Source organism: Acinonyx jubatus, chromosome B3 (assembly GCF_027475565.1).
Source record: "Acinonyx jubatus isolate Ajub_Pintada_27869175 chromosome B3, VMU_Ajub_asm_v1.0, whole genome shotgun sequence".
NCBI lineage: Eukaryota > Metazoa > Chordata > Mammalia > Carnivora > Felidae > Acinonyx > Acinonyx jubatus.
Genome location: NC_069386.1, coordinates 107,565,734 through 107,584,366, shown reverse-complemented (window position 1 = coordinate 107,584,366; position 18,633 = coordinate 107,565,734). Strand labels below are relative to the sequence as shown.

The following is an 18,633-nucleotide window of genomic DNA, read 5'->3' as shown; positions in this document are numbered from 1 at the left end:
TTACTTACAAACATTTACAACCAAGAATGAAGGTTATCACAGAGAAGAAATATATGGCAAGATGGAAGTCTGATGGCTACTTTCTGCTTGCCCTTCCTCATTTATAAAATAAGAATGATGATATTTCTTACTTTCTAAGGCTGTTATGAGGATTAAAAAAGATAATATGTGTAAAGTGCTCAACACAGTGGCCTGTACAAAGTAAGATCAACAAATAAGAATTGCAAACCATTTTCTGTGAATTAGTTTTGTTGATTGAGAGGAAAAAGGGGGTCAAATTATTGGGTGGCATGAGACTTAGATTTTATCTCCGTTTCCATCAGTCTCTCTTGAATTAGCTGGTTAGAAATGTTATCAACAATATATTCATGAACCCACTCAAGTAATGGTGCAACTTTGTAAACAATGTTTATTTATTTGTTTATTTTGAGAGAGAGAGAGAGAGAGAGAGAGAGAGAGCAAGCCAGAGAGCATGCGTGCAAGTTGGGGAGGGGCAGAGAGAGGAGAGAGAGAATCCCAAGCAGGCTCTGCACTCTCAGCTCTGAGCCCAAGTCATGAATGGTGAGATCATGCCCTGAGCTGAAATCAAGAGTCAGATGTTCAGTTGACTGAGCCACCCAGGTACCCCAGTAATGACGCTTCTGAACTGCCTGATGTAAATGCATGAATATTTCATTTAAGTGACTTCAGTGCTGGGGCCCCTGGGTGGCTCAGTCGGTTAAACATCCAACTTTAGTTCAGGTCATGATCTCACAGCTCGTAAGTTCAAGCCCCACATCAGGCTCTGTGCTGACAGCTCAGAGCCTGGAGCCTGCTTCAGATTCTGTGTCTTTCTCTCTGCCCCTCCCTTTCTCACGTTCTGTCTCTCTCTCTCACACACAAAAATAAATAAACGTTAAAAAAAAGTTTTAAGTGAATTCCGTTCTACCTCCTCACCACAACAGCCTTTGTTCTTGGTCTCATTGTATGTTGTTGGGTGGGATGCGGCTGCAACTAACAGAAACCTGACTGATAGTGGCTTAAATAGTGAACATATTTAAAAATTCACATAATTAGAAGTCTGAAGGTTGGTTAACTTAGTGGAACAATGAGACCCGGGGACTTCCATCTTCTCACTTGCTGTCTTCCTCACACTGGCTTTTGTTCTCAGGCTTGTCTCCTGATTGCTAGATGGCTGCCACAGCCTAAAGAATTAATCTTGTGCTTTCTACGGAAATGATGTGAAGCTACTGTTGACCCCATCACATGCTTAGGAAGGGATGATGGGAGAAAGTTCTCATGTCTCAGAACTAGGAATAGCTGTGATGCTTTTGAACAACTTGAAAAAAAATTTTTTAATTGAGTATAGTCGACACACGTTATGTGAGTGTCAGGTGCACAGCATAGCGATTCAGCTTCTCTGTATGCGATGCTTTGCTCCTCACAAATATGGCTACCATCTGGAACCATAAGACGTGATTACAGTATCGTTGACTAGATTCTCTTTTGAACAACTCTGTGTTGCATGTATCTGTGTATATCCTCATGGTTAGGTCCATGTATGTCCTTAAGGGTATTTAGATCTTCACTAGATCTTTGCTTTGGATGAAAAAAAAAACCTCGGAGCTGAATTTGTGTTTGACTATAGGACATGACCAGGAGTTTTACTGTTTGTATAGCAAGACACATCAGAAAGGACCTGGCTGCCTGGCTGAGGGAGAACTTTGCCACAGCAGGAGTAGTGTTGTAGCAGAAGGAACCCTGAGTAGGGAGCCGTCATCCTAGAGTCTGCTTTTAGCTCTGTCCCTTGCTGGGTGCCTGTTCTGGGGTAACTTGTATCCACTTTCTTGGCTGTGAATGCAACGCCGTGCGTCTTCCTATCTTACACTTTTTCCTTTCGTTCATTGCCAAATTGGTGGATGTTCTTCAAGAAAGAGCTTATAAATGCCGGATAAGGTTGGGGCTAGTGTCTTGTGAGTTAACAGAAGCCCTTTTGAAGATGATACCCTTGCAGGACAATTAGAAAGAGCAGGAAAGTTATACTCAAAGCCTTGTCTTTTCTGTGTTAGAAACTAAAGGCTTGTCTTGGCTGTGCATCGTTTGCAGCCTCTTAGCATTGGGAGTGGGGGAAGGAGGCCAACTTGTAACGGTGTTATTGTATCTAATGTTGAGAAAATGGCATTTTCAAGTCACCCCCAAATTTTTTCGTGTAGTGAGCAACAACCCAACAGCTAATTAAAAAGACACGAATTATATGGGATTTAAAGCTTCTCAGTGAAGGAGTCACAGTGTAATAAAATGATCAAATATCTTTCAGGGGTGATATATTAGAAGTCAGTTTGTGCTTTTGCAGCAGGTGACATAGGATATTGTAATATTGATCAAAAGGACAGACAATACTTAAGATGATTTTCCATGTCTCCTTGTGGCTCTATTCCCTGGTAAATCACCCTGATGCAAGAGCTGTGCCCCGAGCAGTTTTTTAGTCAAACTATTTGTTTACCAGTTCAGGGTATCTGGCTGGTGATACGTTCTCAGTAATTCACAGGATTGCCCATTTTGCTGACAAAATATTTTCTCCTGTGCCGAATTGCTGTCTCTATTCACTTTGTCTGAATGTGAATTAAATGACCTTTAATTACTGTGGAAGAATATTGTATTTTTGTGTATGCTTCACGTTTTGATACCGATTTGCAAGAAATGCTCTCCCGTGAAATGTGGTTTGCATTGCTGTTTCCATCTCCTTTTCCCTCCTACAAAAGGCATGTATTTGGTTCCCTTTCTCCCAGGGCTCAGGCTCTTCTGGGAGGAAAATTTTTGAGGCAGCTCCCTGATCTAAGAGGGGTATTTAGCTCAAGAAATATCCCAAGGAAACGATCATGTTTTAAGATCCCTAGAGGCCAGTTACTCTAGAGAGGGTTCCAGGGGCTTGAGGAGTTCCCTGAAGTCAGAGATTGTCGCACTCCCAGCTGGTTTTCTCTCTAGGACAAGCATTCATCCACTCCTTCCTCATTCCCATGGGAGGCAGTGGAGGCTGACTCAGCTCTTCTCCAGCAGCAGGTCCTAATTCACATGAGCCAAACTTGGAATTCGTGCCTCCTTTTCAGGGATTGGTTGTAATAAGGAGGCTCAATCAGACTGAAGGGAATGACTTTTATTCTCTGATAGGAGTGTGATGGTTAATTTTACGTGTCATCTTGAAAGAATTCTGACTAACACAGGGGGAGAGTCTTGTTTTCTCTCAAATGGACAGGAAAGAGAAAGCACATGGCTCCAGTTGCTAGAGCAGCCATCTTGTGACCCTGAGGGCAGCCTCCATATGAGGACAAAGACGACATTCAAAAAAGGGGAGAACCCAGAGAATTGCAGAGAAAGAGAGAGAAAGCCTTGGGCATCTAGCCTCGTGAGATAATAAATTCCTTAACTGTTTAAATCTGTACGAGTCAGAGCTTCTTTTGCTTTAGCAACACATTTAATGTATTTCTACGTAGCAGCTGTTAGGTGTGAGGTACTGTCCTAGGTACGGGCTGTGCAGCAGTGAACGATATGGTCAAAGTGCCTACCCTCATGAAATGTCCTTTCTGGTAGGAGAGAAAATACCACATGAATATGTAATATGATGTCAGGTAGCCAAGCAGAGTATGAGATAAGGAGTATTGTTGGGCGGTCAGGTGTCTGTGAGGCATGCCATTTGGGCAGGGAAGTGAACAAAGTGAGGGAGCCAGCCATTAAAACATTTGAAGAAAGAACTTTCCAGGCAGGAGGAATAGCAACTTCCAAGTTCCCAAGGCAGGAAAGTGCTTGGTGTGCTTTAGAGAAAAACCTACAGCCGAGTGAGATGGAGCTTGGTGGTAAGAGGGAGGCAGTGGTGAGAACACTAGAGTGAGTTCCTAGAGGCTGTAGGAGGGACTTGGAGTCCCCTGTCTATGTGATGGGAAGCTATTGGAGAATACTGAGAATGGGGGTTATTTGCAGCTCAAGGCATCCTAACGGTTACAGAGTAAAGTAACTTGGACCCAAAGCTGCAATCTGCAAACAGCAGGCCACTGTGGTACCAAGGCTTGCCTTTGAGCCTTGGAAAGGTGGTTACACTCACTTAGTCTTCAAGGAACTCATCAGATCAACTAACTGTTGCTGCATTTTTATAGTTCTGAATAACCAATAGCTATATATATAGGGGAATAACTATATACACATGGGAATATACATATGATATTGAGAAAGTACCTATTTTCCTATTTTACTAAGAATTTAAATACTACTTTAAATCAAGAATAATAGTGTTCATTTTATCACATGCTTTGGCAGCCTCCACCGAAATGATATCATGCGTTTTTCCTCCTTTGACCTAATAATGTGGAGAGTTATATGAACAGACTTCCTGTTACTGAATCATCCTTGCATTTTGAGAATGGCAACTTGGCTGTAGTATATTATTTGTTTAATATATTGTTGGAGTCAATTTGCTAATATTTCATTTAACATTTTTACATCGGTGTTCATAAGAGAAATAAGATTATAGCTTTCTTTTCTGGTGCTCTCTTGTTCTGGTTTTAGGATTAGTGCTTTTATAAAAAGAATTGGGGCATTTTTTTTCCCCCTCTCTCTGGGATTGTTTAAATAGTGTCAGAATTTTCTCTCCTTGAAGATTTGAAATCATTCAGTTTTTACAATTGGCACAATCTACTCACCTCAATAAATTATTTGTATGATTATCCAGTTTTTGTCCATAGGCTTGCATAACTGTTTAACAGATGTAGTTATGCCATATATTTTTGCATTCTGATTTTTTTCCATCAACCATATTATAAATGCTTTTCTACATTCTACCGTATTTGTAATAATTTTAATTGATAAATCTCATTCCATTTTGTAATAATTTTAATTGACAAATATTATTCTGTTGTGCAATAATTTTAACTGATAAATATCATTCCATTATGTGGATGGACCATATTTTAATACTTCCCTGTCCTGTGTGAGTAGAATATCTCTTGTTGCTATTTTTGTAAAATAATGCTGCAATAAATGCATATTTGATAAGTTTTATTCATATTTTAGAATTTTTTTTCCCCTTAGGACAAATTCCCAGGAATAGGAGAGTAGAAAACTTTCAAAGACTTTGAGACATATGGACAAAGTGTTTTCCAAAGGTTTGAGCCATTTTATGCGGTCTCCAGAATCCATTTGCACAGCATTCTTATCAGTATTGGGTGTTTTATATATATACATATTTTCTTCTGCTATTAGGTATGAAATGGCATCATCAACTTCCCGATTCTGGTCTCAGAGGTGGGAGAGTGAGCGCACTTTCCATTAAAAGTTGACCCTCCTATTGAGATTCTGGAGTTGACTTAGTTGCTGAGGTTTCACGGTGCAGTGAGAGTTAGTCCTGAGCTTCTGAGTTTAGTCTGGGCCCCTCGTCTTGGCTCTTGGCTGCACTGTACTAACCGAAGCCAAAGCCAGAACTCGAACCTTGTCCCCTAACCTTGTCACCTTTTTGTTTTTATTTGTTTTGCTTTTTCGTTTACAATATGCCCAGCACAAAGTCTTAACTTGCATTTGCTTAGTTAGTTACCAAGCAGGACACAGCGGCTGAGGAACATGAAGACTTCTACAGGCAGATGGAGCAGGAACCTGCCACTGGTGGCCTCTTTTCGAAGACACAATGCCTTCTCTCTTTACTGTCTTTCAAACTTGCTAATTTAGTGACTGTAAACACAAATCATTATCTTCTAAATGGGCTGGCAACTGGCTCAGGGAGGGGGAAAAAAATCTTGGCTCTTTGACACTGAACTTGTGGTTCTTCCCTGGTTAATCTGTATAAAACAAAACACTACTTACCACTTCAGCAAAGAAGACCTCTTATTTTTGTGAGATCAAAGCACTTTGTAACCATGACGAATTTCCAGTGTCAGTAAACTGTCCCAGGGAGAGGTTCTGATTAAAAAGCCTCACGTACTTTACCTTGAGCTGGAATTGTTACACACAATTCCACATAGTGTCTCCAGATCTAATCCTGCCCACTAGGGGCTCAGATGATGGTTAACTGAGAGCAGAAGCCAATCGGAATTATTTCTGTGGTTTTTAAATTTAGTTTAAAATTTTTTAATGTTTATTCATTTGTGAGAGACAGAGCGTGAGGGGCAGAGAGAGAGGGAGACACAGAATCCGAAGTAGGCTCCAGGCTCTGAGCTGTTGGCACAGGGCCTGATGCAGAGCTCAAACTCACGAACTGAGAGGTCATGACTTGAGCTGAAGTTGGACACTGAACCAACTGAGCTACCTAGGCACCCCTAAATTTAGTTTTAAAAGTGAGCTCAGGGAAGCCAGAAAAAGGGTGAGGAAAGGAAGCAAATGGTAGAGAATAGAACCACATTTTTGTTCTGAAGTGGGTAAAGAGAATGAGGGGCAGAGAGTAGAGGTGTGTTCTTAGATTAAAATTCAGTTGGCTGGGACGCTTGGGTGGCTCAATAGGTTAAGCGTTTGACTTTGGCTCAGGTCATGATCTCGGGGTTCGTTGAGTTCGAGCCCCATGTCGGGCTCTGTGCTGACAGCTCAGAGCGTGGAACCTGCTTCAGATTCTGTCTCCCTCTATCTCTGCCCCTCCCCTTCTCACACTCTGTCTCTCTCTCAAAAATAAGTAAACATTAAAAAAAATCAGTTGGTTAAGTGGATCAGTCAGTTAAGCATCTGACTCTTGATTTTAGCTCCGGTTATGATATCATGGTTCGTGAGTTTGAGCCCCACATTGGGCTCTGCACTGACGGTGCAGAGCGTGCTTGGGATTCTGTCTCTGTCTCTGTCTGTCTCTTTGTGTCCCATGCATGTGTGCGTGTGCTCTCTCTTTCTTTATCTCAAAATACATAAATAGTCTTTAAAAAAATTCATTTTGAATGACATGCTAAAGCCTCATGTTTTCCTGAATTTGAAGCATACCAGACTTCCTATTTTTTGTCTCTTCCATAAACTATATGGAACTATATACAATCATGTTTAATAAACATTTATTGAATATGTTGTTGTGTACTTAACCCTAGGGATTCTAAATCAAATAAGAGTTTGTCCCTACCTTCAAGTTGATTGTGCCTAATTCAGGGAAAAAAAGTATGTGGACATAAAAATGAAGGAATTTAGGTCAAGGTGCTATGGGAATCCTGAGGAGATAAGCACTTTGGTCCAAGTGAGCCACGAGCCTCCTTATTTGACTTCTTGTCCCTTTTCTTTACTACACGTCTTTCCTGGGAGATCTCATTCATCCCCAAGGGCTTTCACCACCCCTGTGTGCAGATCACTCAAATGTTTTCTGTCTTGCCTAGACTTTTCTCTGGATGGCAGATCTCCGTGTTTACCTGTGAGTAGACATCTCTACTCAAAAGTCTGGGGGATATTTCAAAATCAAGACCAAGTGAATTCATGTGACCCCAAACCTCTGTGGGAACAGAGTCCCCTGCTGGCCAGTGGTACCACCACCTATTGACCCAGCAAAGTCAGACACTTGTACCATCTGAGATGCCTCCCCTCCTTCATCCTTTATAAATAGATCTGGTTGGGTTAACCTCCCAAATAGATTTCAATTGCTCTCTCTTCTCTTTTATCCACACTTCCATGTCTTAGTCCACACTCTCAGGATATCCTCCCTCATTACCTCAATGGTCTCATGTCTTCTCAGGGTCTGCTTTCTCCAATCTCTCCCTCCTTCCCTTACATATACCCACTTAAGTTCTCTGGGTCAGCAAGATCTATTGGAAACTCCTATCTAATCACATCAATCCCCTGAACAAAATCCTCCAATGTCTGCCCAGCAGAACATATCCTTGCTCTTCTCTGAATATGCCCTCCCTCTCCCATCACTCCTTCCTATGCCCAAATGACTTTTCATTCCCTGACTCTTCTGAGTTCTAACTTCTGAACTTTTTCATACTCTTTCCTCTACCCAGAGTGTCCCTTTCCTTTCTCTCAACATGTTCACTCCTAAGTCCTTCACATGCTCACAAGCTCAAAGGATGCTTCATCCCAGGAAGGCCTTCCTTCCTCCTTGAGGATGCCTCAAGTGTCTTTCTTAACCCATAGTCTTCATGTCTACCAAAGCCCTTATCACTGATGAAATTATTGGATTAATTTTCAGGGTATTCCTTTAGACTAAGAGCTCCTCAATACAATAACTCTGACTATATTTTTTCATTTCTATGCACCCATACCTAGAATGATGTTCAATAGATGATTGCAGGGTGAATGTTGTTGAAGAGGCGGCTGATACCCCACACATTCAAAAGTGTGGTCAAGTATTTAGGAACAAGTAAATAATATTCAAATCAGTCTTCTAGAGCTGACACTAGAACCATTGTTAGTTAACTTTTGGAAGCATGGATAGCATCAAGAGAGCCAAGAAATGGACAAATGTTGCCTAACTTAATAAAAAAAACCCCAAACAGATGAATTATGGAATAAGACAGGTAAGATTGATAGGTGACAAATACTTAGGAAGTATTTGACAAATACCCACTTTAGGCTTGCACAGTCTTGGTGGCTCTCTCTTCCCCTTGCAGGGCGTTCTGTAAGCCACATCATGAAGATGGTGACATCATCAGATGGGTTCTCTGCCCCTTCATGATTGAAGAACCCTGCCCTCTGCTTCTGCTGTGATATTGATTGATTGATTGATTGATTGAAGTATAGTTAACCTACAACGTTATATTAGTTTCAGGCGTACAACGTAGTGATTCAATAGTTCTATCATTATTTAATGCTCACTGTGATGTAAGTATAGTCACCATCTGTCATCATACAATGTTATTATAGTACTATTGACTATGTTGCCTATGCTGTACTTCTCATTTCCAAGACTTACTTATTTATCTTTTTAACTTTTTTTTTAACATTTATTTATTTTTGAGAGACAGAGCATGAGCGGGGGAAGGGCAGAGAGAGGGAGAGACACAGAATCCAAAGCAGGCTCCAGGCTCTGAGCTGTCAGCACAGAGCCCGACGCGGGGCTTGAACCCACGAACTGTGAGATCATGACCTTGGTCGAAGTCGGATCCTTAACCGACTGAGCCACCCAGGCTTCCTGAGACTTATTTATTTTATACCTGGAAGTTTGTACCTCGTTTTATCGTGAGTCATTGAGACTTAGGAGCTGTTGTAGTTGACCCTGGTTAATAAGTAAGTCATATGCCACTCTGATTCTAGTTCCTTCTTATGTGACTTGTTTTCCAATCTGTTTTTCTCTTTGGAAGATGAATGGGAACTACACAGCAAGGGTATGACATTTCAAGATATTCCTGAAGGAAGAGTAGGAGTCTCCTGGACAGAAGGAGCCGTATAAGCTAGGTCAAGGTGGTATAATAGAGTGTGTTTGCAGAAGACTGAAAAGTCTGCCCAGGAAGTCATTCATTCATGCATGCATTCTTTCAATATTTATGGTAGCATCTACTAGCTGTCAGATATAAAACTAGGGAATGAAGAGAAAATGGCTCTTATGTATTAGTGCAGAAATAGAAACGTAAACAAAAATTTAAAGAAATATTTAAATATGGTCAGAGAAATATAACAATGGTTAAGGGCATGGGCTCTGGACACAGGCTGCCTAAATTCAAATTCTGGCTCGACCACCTTCAGCTCTGTGACCTTGGGTACGCAGTTCATTCATATGTAAAATGAAGATGATCTAACAATAACAATATTCTTGTGGTAAGGGTTAAAAGAGACAACTAAATGTAAGGTGCTTTGTATATATTGAGCCGGAGTAAGACTTCTAAAATATTAGCTGTTGTTATTTGTATTGGGTATGTGTGGATGTAGAATGGTGATAGTCTGGAAAGGACCTTTTGTAAAACTTGTCAGGGTTTTGGGGCTCTACCCTGTAGACATTAGAGGTTATTCTGATACAGAGATGAGGAGAGATCCATTTTTAGTGCCTTGTCATTCTGTTTGCCTTACGAGGCGCCCCTTTCAAAGGAGCAGTGATTTTCCTAAACTCTTGTAAACCCATTATGTGGCAACTCTCAGTACCATGCCTGGGGCATGGTCACAAGTTCTTTTTATTATTAAACTGACACTGGCTTTAAAGTTCATCATTATTTACAAGTTTTCATTCCCTAAGGCTAATGTGAGTCAATGTGAGTCAAATTTCTTCTTTTCATAATATTTCTTAGGCTACTTATGATTTAATTCACTGCTTGGAGACATCTAAATGCACAGGCTTAGAACCAGAGACTTTCAGGGCTGGAAGGGGCTTTGGAGATGCACTCATCTAACCCCCTTGCTTTCCAGACCAAGAAGCTGAGGTCCAAAGGGATGGTGGTGGTTGATTTTCCCAGAGTCAACAATGCTTCTGGCAGTCGCGTCAGGGTTTGGGGGTGATGAGTAACCATGACCCTCTCCTTGCTCTGAGCTTGGAACTAATAGAAAAATAAGACACGGGAATCTGACAGGAGGAGGTAAAAATATTGGCTTTCTTACCGAATGAATTTAAATTGGAGAATACAACTTGATATGTAGGCAAATGGCCTTAGCTCTGAATATCAATACATTTGACAGGCACTGGTGATGATTTCCGCTACAAATATTCCTCACTTTTCTCCTTTGCCAGCAGAGCTGGGTTTCCACGTAGATGCCGAAAGCACTTCCGTTCCCAGACCTCCTTATAGCTCTGATTATGTGTCCTGATTCTGGCCAATGTGATTAAAGAGGAAATCAGCAGGAAACTTCTGTAAGGCCTTTCCTCTCTTAAAAGAGAAATGCTTGTGACAGGTACTTTCCTCTCCTTATTTCCTTTATTTATTATTATTTTTTGTCTTTGGACACTGTTACCTAAGGGCACTCAGTTTGGAGCTGGAGCAGGTCATAAGGGGAGGCATGTCGGCACGCTCAGATGGCAGATCAGAAAAGTGCAAAACACCTGGGTCCTTGATGACATTGTTGGGCAGCCACACCAATCCCTTCCCCCTGATTCTGGACTTCTTCTTCCTTAAACTTAAGTATGTTTATGCCACCTTCAATGGTTTGTACTTGTTACTTGCAGCCCAAACCATCCTAACTGGTAAATCTACCTGAACTTGGAATGTCCATGGTGTTGAGTCACCATGTTTATTCCCCAGTCACACCAACCGATCAGATAAGAGATTCATGGCGGGAGTGTGGAGTAGAGAGAGGGAGCCTGAAGTGTCCTAGGCATACTCTTCTCTCTTGCCCACTATGGGAAAGTGGGAATGGGAGATGAGCACCCCCTCTCCCCAACAAACCCTGATCATAGCATTGGAAGAAAAAGATTAGACTAGAGTCCAAAAATAAAAAGGTTTTGTAATTCTTTAAGTTGAGGAATTAGATCCATAATTTTACGTGAGGAACAGAACTGAATTGGGTGTATGTGTGTATGTGTGTGTGGATTCTGACAGTACTTCTTAAAGCTTCCCGCTTCTGGCTCAGTCTGCCTTAGGCCTCATCAACCTTCAAGGCAGTTCAGAAAGTGAAGCATTAACGACAGTGTTAGGCATGCCTGAAATACGCATCTTGTTTCCAGAGCGCTGGACATGAACAATGCCAAAAGGATGAATCTAGCGACTCCATCTTTGAGGCACAGTCATTTCATTGTGAAGTCTTTTTCTTTAATTTTGCCCAAAGAGGAGTGGATTATTAAAATTATGTCATTGCCCATCAGGCTGTCAGAAAAGCCTGAACTCCTTTTTTCAAAGAGAGCTATGGAAGAGCAGAAGTAGGGAAGCAGAGAGCTGGCTGCCCGTCAAATCTAATTTCCACACTCCCCACATTTCTTTGATGAGATATTCCACGCTGCAAAAAGGGGAACTGTTTTTTCGCTTCCAAGTAATTGAAGTGAGTCATGAAACCCAACCAACCAGACCGAGGTGCCAAGAAGTGCCAAGAAGTGCCAAGAAGCATATGTATGCCCTGACTGACCACTCACATGGAGGAATCTATCAACATGGGAGCAGGTGGCAGGGGGTGGGGTGGGGGTGGAAGCCACCAGGGTTAGTGTCCTGGGATCAGAAAGAAGATGGTGGGGGAGATGTGCACTGACCCACTGCCTTCTTATTTACATGTGGGAAGGCAACTCTTGTTGGATTGACTATTTGCTGTTCTGGAAATATTTGCCAAACTTTCATGGAGACTGGTAAAGTTTTGAGTTGGGGGAAAGTGGGAAGAAGTGGCATCTGGCATTTTCCACAATCATTCAGCCATTTACTCATTTACTTCAGTGTTTATTGCCTACTGTGTGCAAGCGTTGCCGATGTAGGAGTGGACCTGAGAGTTAGAGTAGGTGCTTGTAGCTGAGCATCTAGTAAGGGTTGGAGGCAAGCTAACAGTACTGACAGAATCCTGTGGTTGTATGTGGTGGGGAGTGGCAGGGTTTGGGACAGGAAAGAGCCTCGAAAGAATCTCGAGGGGTTTCATTCCAGAGATGGAAAATGCCAGATGAAGGGTGGGGGGTGGAAAGAACCTGGAGAAAAAAACACCCAAACAACTTTGTTTGGGACATAATGAGGTTGGAGTGTTCGTTTCTGTGACATCCTGATAAAGAGGTCATGTAGATAGTGAGGAAACCAAGGAATAGTATTAAATGGTTATTAATATTCAGTCCGTTTAAGCTTTATGCTCTGGGACTAGTTTGCTTTTTACCCATGACTTGTTAACTTAGAATCATGGGTTTGAGAGCTTTGCTTTGCTCAGCTCTTAAAAATCTTCTGATTACCTCCCCACCCAAACCTATTTATTATGAAATTCCTCTATCCCCTCGATTATGTAAGTTTCCCTTCTCTGGACCTGATTACCCTTGTGGCTTCATCACTCAATAAATGTCAGGGCCGCCTCTACTTAGGAGAGATATCTCTCTGTAATTTATTTTGATGTAGGCTCTTCAGCAATGTTAGGTAAGAAAATACTGAGACTCTCAAATCATGTAATTAGGCCCAGCAGATCAGAAATCTGAAAAAATAAGCATTTTCATAAATTTCACTCCCCCACTCACCTTTTTTTTTATATACTCTTTACTGCTTTAAGTTTTGAAATTTCACATGCATCAGCCACACAGGCTCAGCTGGTGAGAGTTCAGGTATTTCTAGAAGATTGAGCTAAGGATCCCCTCACTGTAAGAAGGTTTCTCACTGGAACAGCATAACAATGTGGCTAAAGCAGCTGGATATAGTAAAACTCAGCTGAGTTTGAATCTTCAAAAAAAATTTTTTTAAGTTTATTTACTTTGAGAGAGAGTGAGCACAAGCCAGGGAGGAGCAGAGAGGAGAGACAGAATTCCAAGCAGACTCCACGCCATCAGTGAACTGTGAGATCATGACCTGAGCAGAGATCAAGGGTCAGACGCTTAACCGACAGTGCCACCCAGGTACCCCAGCGAACTTGAATCTTAGCTTCATCACTGAGCACCTGGAAGGCCATGGTCACTTTTTTTTATTTTTAACTTCTTTTGACCTCAGTTTGTTTCTCATAAAGAGTAGATAAAAATACTTCATAGCATTATCGTTGTCGTGAGAAGTAATAGATGTGACACATGGAAAGAGTCTAAGAGTTCAGATAATTACTCCTTGCCACCGTGTAGCACGTCTGTGATTTAGACTTGTGCTGTCCAACATGGGAGCCACTACAGGAAGTTCTTGAGCCCTTGAAATGTGACAGATGTGAACTGAGATGTGCAGCCAGTATGTATCAATACAAATCAGACTCCAAAGTCTTCGTATAAGAAAAAAAGGATGTAAAAAGAGCGTACAATATTCCATTAGTGATGTTGATATTGATTACATGTTGAAATGCAGAAATTTTGGATATTGGGTTAAATACAATCTTATTTCTGGCACTTTAGTGGACACCCCCGCCTTGCACATAGGACTTAACCCAAAGGACTTCCAACATTTGAAGTTGTGAACAAAGTGCTCACCTGGATCACCACAGCAGCCTCCCCAGCCAGTGTCTCAACTCCAGTCTATCTCTTCACTAAGCCCATGGGATCTTTCTAAAACACAGACTTGGCTCCTATTTGTTTTTAATTCTTTTTTAAATGTTTATTTGAGAGAGAGAGAGAGAGAGAGACAGACAGACAGCACGCAGGGGATGGGCAGAGAGAGAGGGAGACACAGAATCTGAAGCAGGCTCCAGGGTCTGAGCTGTGAGCAAAAAGCCTGATGCCTGATGCGGGGCTCAAACTCAGGAACAGTGAGATCATGACCTGAGCCGACGGCAGACGCTTAACTGACTGAGCCACCCAGGTGCCCTTGCCTCTAGTTGTTTTAATTCAATTTCTTAACAGTAATACTTAAAAATGAACTTCTTTGTTTTGCTTTTCTTAATGCAGAGTAATTCTTTTTTTCATTAAAAAATTGATATATAATTGATATAGCATTGTATTAGTTTTAGGTATATAATATAATGATTTGATGTATGTATATATTATAAAATGATTACCACATTAAATTTTGTTAACATCCATCACCACACATAGTAACACATTTTTTTCTTGTGATGAGAACTTTTAAGGTCTACTCTGTTAGCAACTTTCAACGATACGATACAGTATTGTTAACTATAGTCACTATGCTGGAGAGTGCATCCCCAGAACTTATTTATCTTATAACTGGAAGTTTGTACCTGTTGACCACCTTCCCCCATTTTGCCTACCCCCTAAATGAAATGTTGATTTATTTGTATTTATTTTATTTATTTATTTTTCAATCAAACTTTTGGTTTTGAGATCATTGTAGATTCATATGCGGTTGTAAGACATGATACAGAGAAATTCTGCGTGCCTTTTATTCAGTTTCCTGCAAGGTGTTTTATACTTAAAACTGGAGTACAATATCACAACCAGGGTACTGACATTGACATAGTCATCCACCTTATTTAGACTTAACCAGTTTTACTTGTGTTTGTGTATATGTGTATATTTCGTTCTCCGCAACTTTGTTACGTTTTGATCTTCTATCCACGACCACAGTCAAGAGATAGAACATTTCCATCATCAGAAAAATCCTACAATGTTGACCCTTTGTAACGACACGCACTTCCCCCCTTCCCTGAGTCTCCTGGAAACCATTAATCTCTTCCCCATTTCTATAATTTTGTGATTTCCAGAATGCTATGTAAATGGAATTATACAATATGGAAGTTTTTGGGATTGACTTCTTTTCGCTCAGCTTGATTTTCCAGAGATTCATGCAAGTTGTCATGTGTTTGTTCCCTTTAGGGTCGAGCGGTATCCTGTGGAATGGACGTGCCACAGTTCATTTAACTACTCACCGCTGAAGGACACCTGAGTTGTTTCCAGTTTGCAGATATCATGAAGAAAGTTGCTGCGAACATTTGTACAGATTTCTGTGTGAAGATAAATCTCCATTTCTCTGGGATAAATGCCCAAGAGAGCAATTTCTGGGTCATCTGTGTGTTGGTTTATTTATCATTTTCACTGGAGTATTGACTTTTGAGGACAGGTTCTTAGCTCTTGGATTTGCATCACATATACTCAGCATTTGTGTGACATATGGTGATACTCAATAAAAAATATGGAAGGGCAGAAGAAAGGAAGAAAGAAAAGATAAAGAAAGGCCAGGAGGAGAGAAATCTATCCTTCCCTTAAGTTGTTAGCTATTCCACTTCCAGACCTCCCAGCATCATTTTTTTTTAATGAGTCCGGTAGCTCCAGGGCTGGATAGTGCCCAGCACAGAGTAGTTGCTTACTAACTATGTGCTACATTATGCAATGAATATTCTAGAGAGTAGAGCAGCTCTTCTCTTCTCTGGCCCCATCCTCCCTTTGCCCTGCGCCGTCACTCAAGCCCAAGCACGGGCACACAAAGGCACACGCGCACACTCTGGGGCCATGTCCTAGGGATCTTTTTCTGGAACCAAGCCAACAACTAACAAATGAGGTGCTGTTGCTTCGAAGCTGAGCTAACAACAGCCTTGGCCTTGTCTGTGCAACTGCCTAGGAAATTACAAATGCAGGATTTGGGGACCCAGCCGCTTTGTGGACTCATTCCAATGAGAATACAGGATGCACTTGAAATAAAGAATGCTTCTTTGTGACTCATTAAGCTCTTCTCCGTTCCTCTCTATTAGGCATGTGTCTGCCATGCCAGGCAAAGCTATGACCTTCAAAAGTGGAAGAGTCAGGCGGAAATAAAAACATTCCACTTCAGCGCCTAAACCATGTGCCCCTTAATCTGAAATAAATCTGTGACAACTGACAGCTACTTCTTTCAGACAGTTGTGGAGAAAGGCTTGACTTGTCCTAGTAAATCAGACACAGGCTTCATTATTTTTAGTCTCGTTAAAAAAAAAAAAAGTTACCATAGCAACTGCACCATCATCTAGGGCAAATATTATCTAAGTCAATAAAAAGAAGAGCTGTCCCAAATACCCAGTACTTTGAAAGGAAGAAATATCTTTTCAATAAAATTAATTTCTTCCAAGACGTCACCATTTGTCTTCATTTATAAACCCAGATTTTCCCCCCTCTGAATAAGGGACATTAAAAGCAACATACAACTTTGTAAAATCTAAGGCTGACCTCTCTTGTATCTGTTTGCAGAAAATCATTAATTCTATTAATTCCTTGAAACACATAGCTTCATTTGTGGCTTTTTAATTCATCCACAGGAGGCATAATGCTAATCGATTTGACCCTTGGTTAGAGCATTGTGTATTCTGAGAGGACAATGAGGAAAAATGTATCAGAGCACGCACATCTCAACTCTTAAGAGATCATCGGAAGTTATACAGCCAACAACTCTGTGCCTGTTGGCCCTCACTGAGTAGCTGTGGAACAGAGTGGGTATTCAGTACACGTTGGATGACTTGGCTAATTTGACTCTGTTCCTGGTCAGAACTGAAATGGTTTGGGAGTCTTTATGAAGATTTATCCATATACTGAATTTTAGAAACATGGTAAAAAGAGTGTACCCCCAAAGTGTGAGATTTGGACCTTAAAAAACTAAATCTTACCCTGCAGACTTTTTTCCTACTGAAAAACGTGTTGTTAATTTTAGCGTCACATCAAAACACCATAGGCTGGCCGGGGAAGCAATTTTGGTGCCACCCCATGTCTCCTGGTTTCAGATGCTGGTGGGCTCTCATAGTCCCCAACGACTGCTTTTTCTATTCTCAGACTTACACTTTTTTCCTTTTTTCCACATTTAGTACCTTTGAGGTCAGGGTATGTGTAACACCGATTGGCGTCGTATAATTTCTTATTGGCAGCTTCTTATTTCTTAGAAGTACACACAATAATGACGGGAAAGAAAGAGAAGCAACATTTGTCGCCTGCTTATCATGTAAAAAGCACTGAGATGAGCAATTTATAGGTGTCATTTTGTAGAATCGTCACATGAAGCCTATGAAGGAGGCATTTTCTGTTTTGTAGAGGGCTGAGACCCCGGGGGTGACGAGACTTGTCCAAGATCACAAGTTGGCAAGCGTCAGAGTCAAGATTTGTGTACAAATCTGGACGACTTTATTGTAATAGGACACTTTGGGTTTTCCGTCTGACTTGCCCTCAGCTTGTTCTGTTCACAGAACACTTTAAATTAGTGTTAGGTGGGGGCGCCTGGGTGGCTCGGTCGGTTGAGTGTCTGACTTCGGCTCAGGTCATGATCTCACACTCCGTGAGTTTGAGCCCCGCGTCGGGCTCTGTGCTGACAGCTCAGAGTCTGGAGCCTGTTTCAGATTCTGTGTCTCCCTCTCTCTCTGCCCCTCCCCTGTTCATGCTCTGTCTCTCTGTGTCTCAAAAATAAATAAACGTTAAAAAAAAAAATTAAAAAAAAAATTAGATGTTAGGTGTTACCTTGGCGTTAGGAAGGACCTTATGAGTCATAGGGTTCAACCCCATCATGTTACAGATGAGGAAATTAAGGCTGAGGGAAGGGATCTGCCCAAGCCAGCTAGGAAGCTGTACCACTGAGAGGCAGCATGCCTGAGCCAGGGAAGAGAGTTGCCAGGCTCTCGTAATGTCTTCATCTCCTGCATACACTGCCCACCCCCAGACACTCCCCGTTTGGGGCTGTCTCCATGGGCCAGGCCTCGGTTGCTTAGTCTCCTCCTTAAGGCACTCAGCTCATTCCTCCTCTGTTGTCCTGCCTCCCCAGACCTCAAGACGATTGCTCATCTACGCCCCTTCTCCCCTCTCCTTGTCCCCAGTGAAGCTGTTTCTCGTCACTTATCCTCCAAGGTGACAATGAATCCATATGAAGTTGAAAATAAAGCAAGATAAGAAAAGGCTCTCCAGGGCCTGTGCCTGGAGACATCAAGTTACATCTTTGTTTGCTACCTCAAGAGAGTGACATCAACGGTGTAAGTGTCAACAGAGGTAGAAGAGAAGGTGGCATATGCCCAGACTATGGCACCAAGATAGTCTGTAGGTATTAGAGCCTTGCGTAGCCTTTAAAATCCCAGAGCAACCTCTCGCTCTGCTTGTAGAGAGGCAAGTGGTGTGGCCTAGTGCAAGGATTGCAAAAAAGTGGCATCCAGACGTCATTCCCCTTTCCCATACCCGTGAAGAAGGTGATGAGCCTCTGCCCTCCGCACTGTGACCATTCGGACGTCTTCTTGACACAGTGTCCCAGGCAGCACCTTCTGACACTTGGTTGTAGAGATGAAACAAGCTTATTTACCATCCCCAGTGCTGTCGAAGGC

The 18,633-nt window shown here is 41.8% G+C and overlaps 1 long non-coding RNA gene across 1 annotated transcript in view; it reads left to right on the top strand.

The window, feature by feature from the left end:
- Positions 1-17,521, top strand: part of LOC113601333 (uncharacterized) — a 38,397-nt gene extending 20,876 nt beyond the window's left edge. Inside the window, exons 4-5 of the long non-coding RNA XR_008299450.1 lie at positions 10,574-10,734; positions 15,191-17,521. This is a non-coding gene — a long non-coding RNA (uncharacterized LOC113601333). The remainder of the gene's footprint in view (positions 1-10,573; positions 10,735-15,190) is intronic.
- The last annotated feature ends 1,112 nt before the right edge of the window (positions 17,522-18,633 follow it).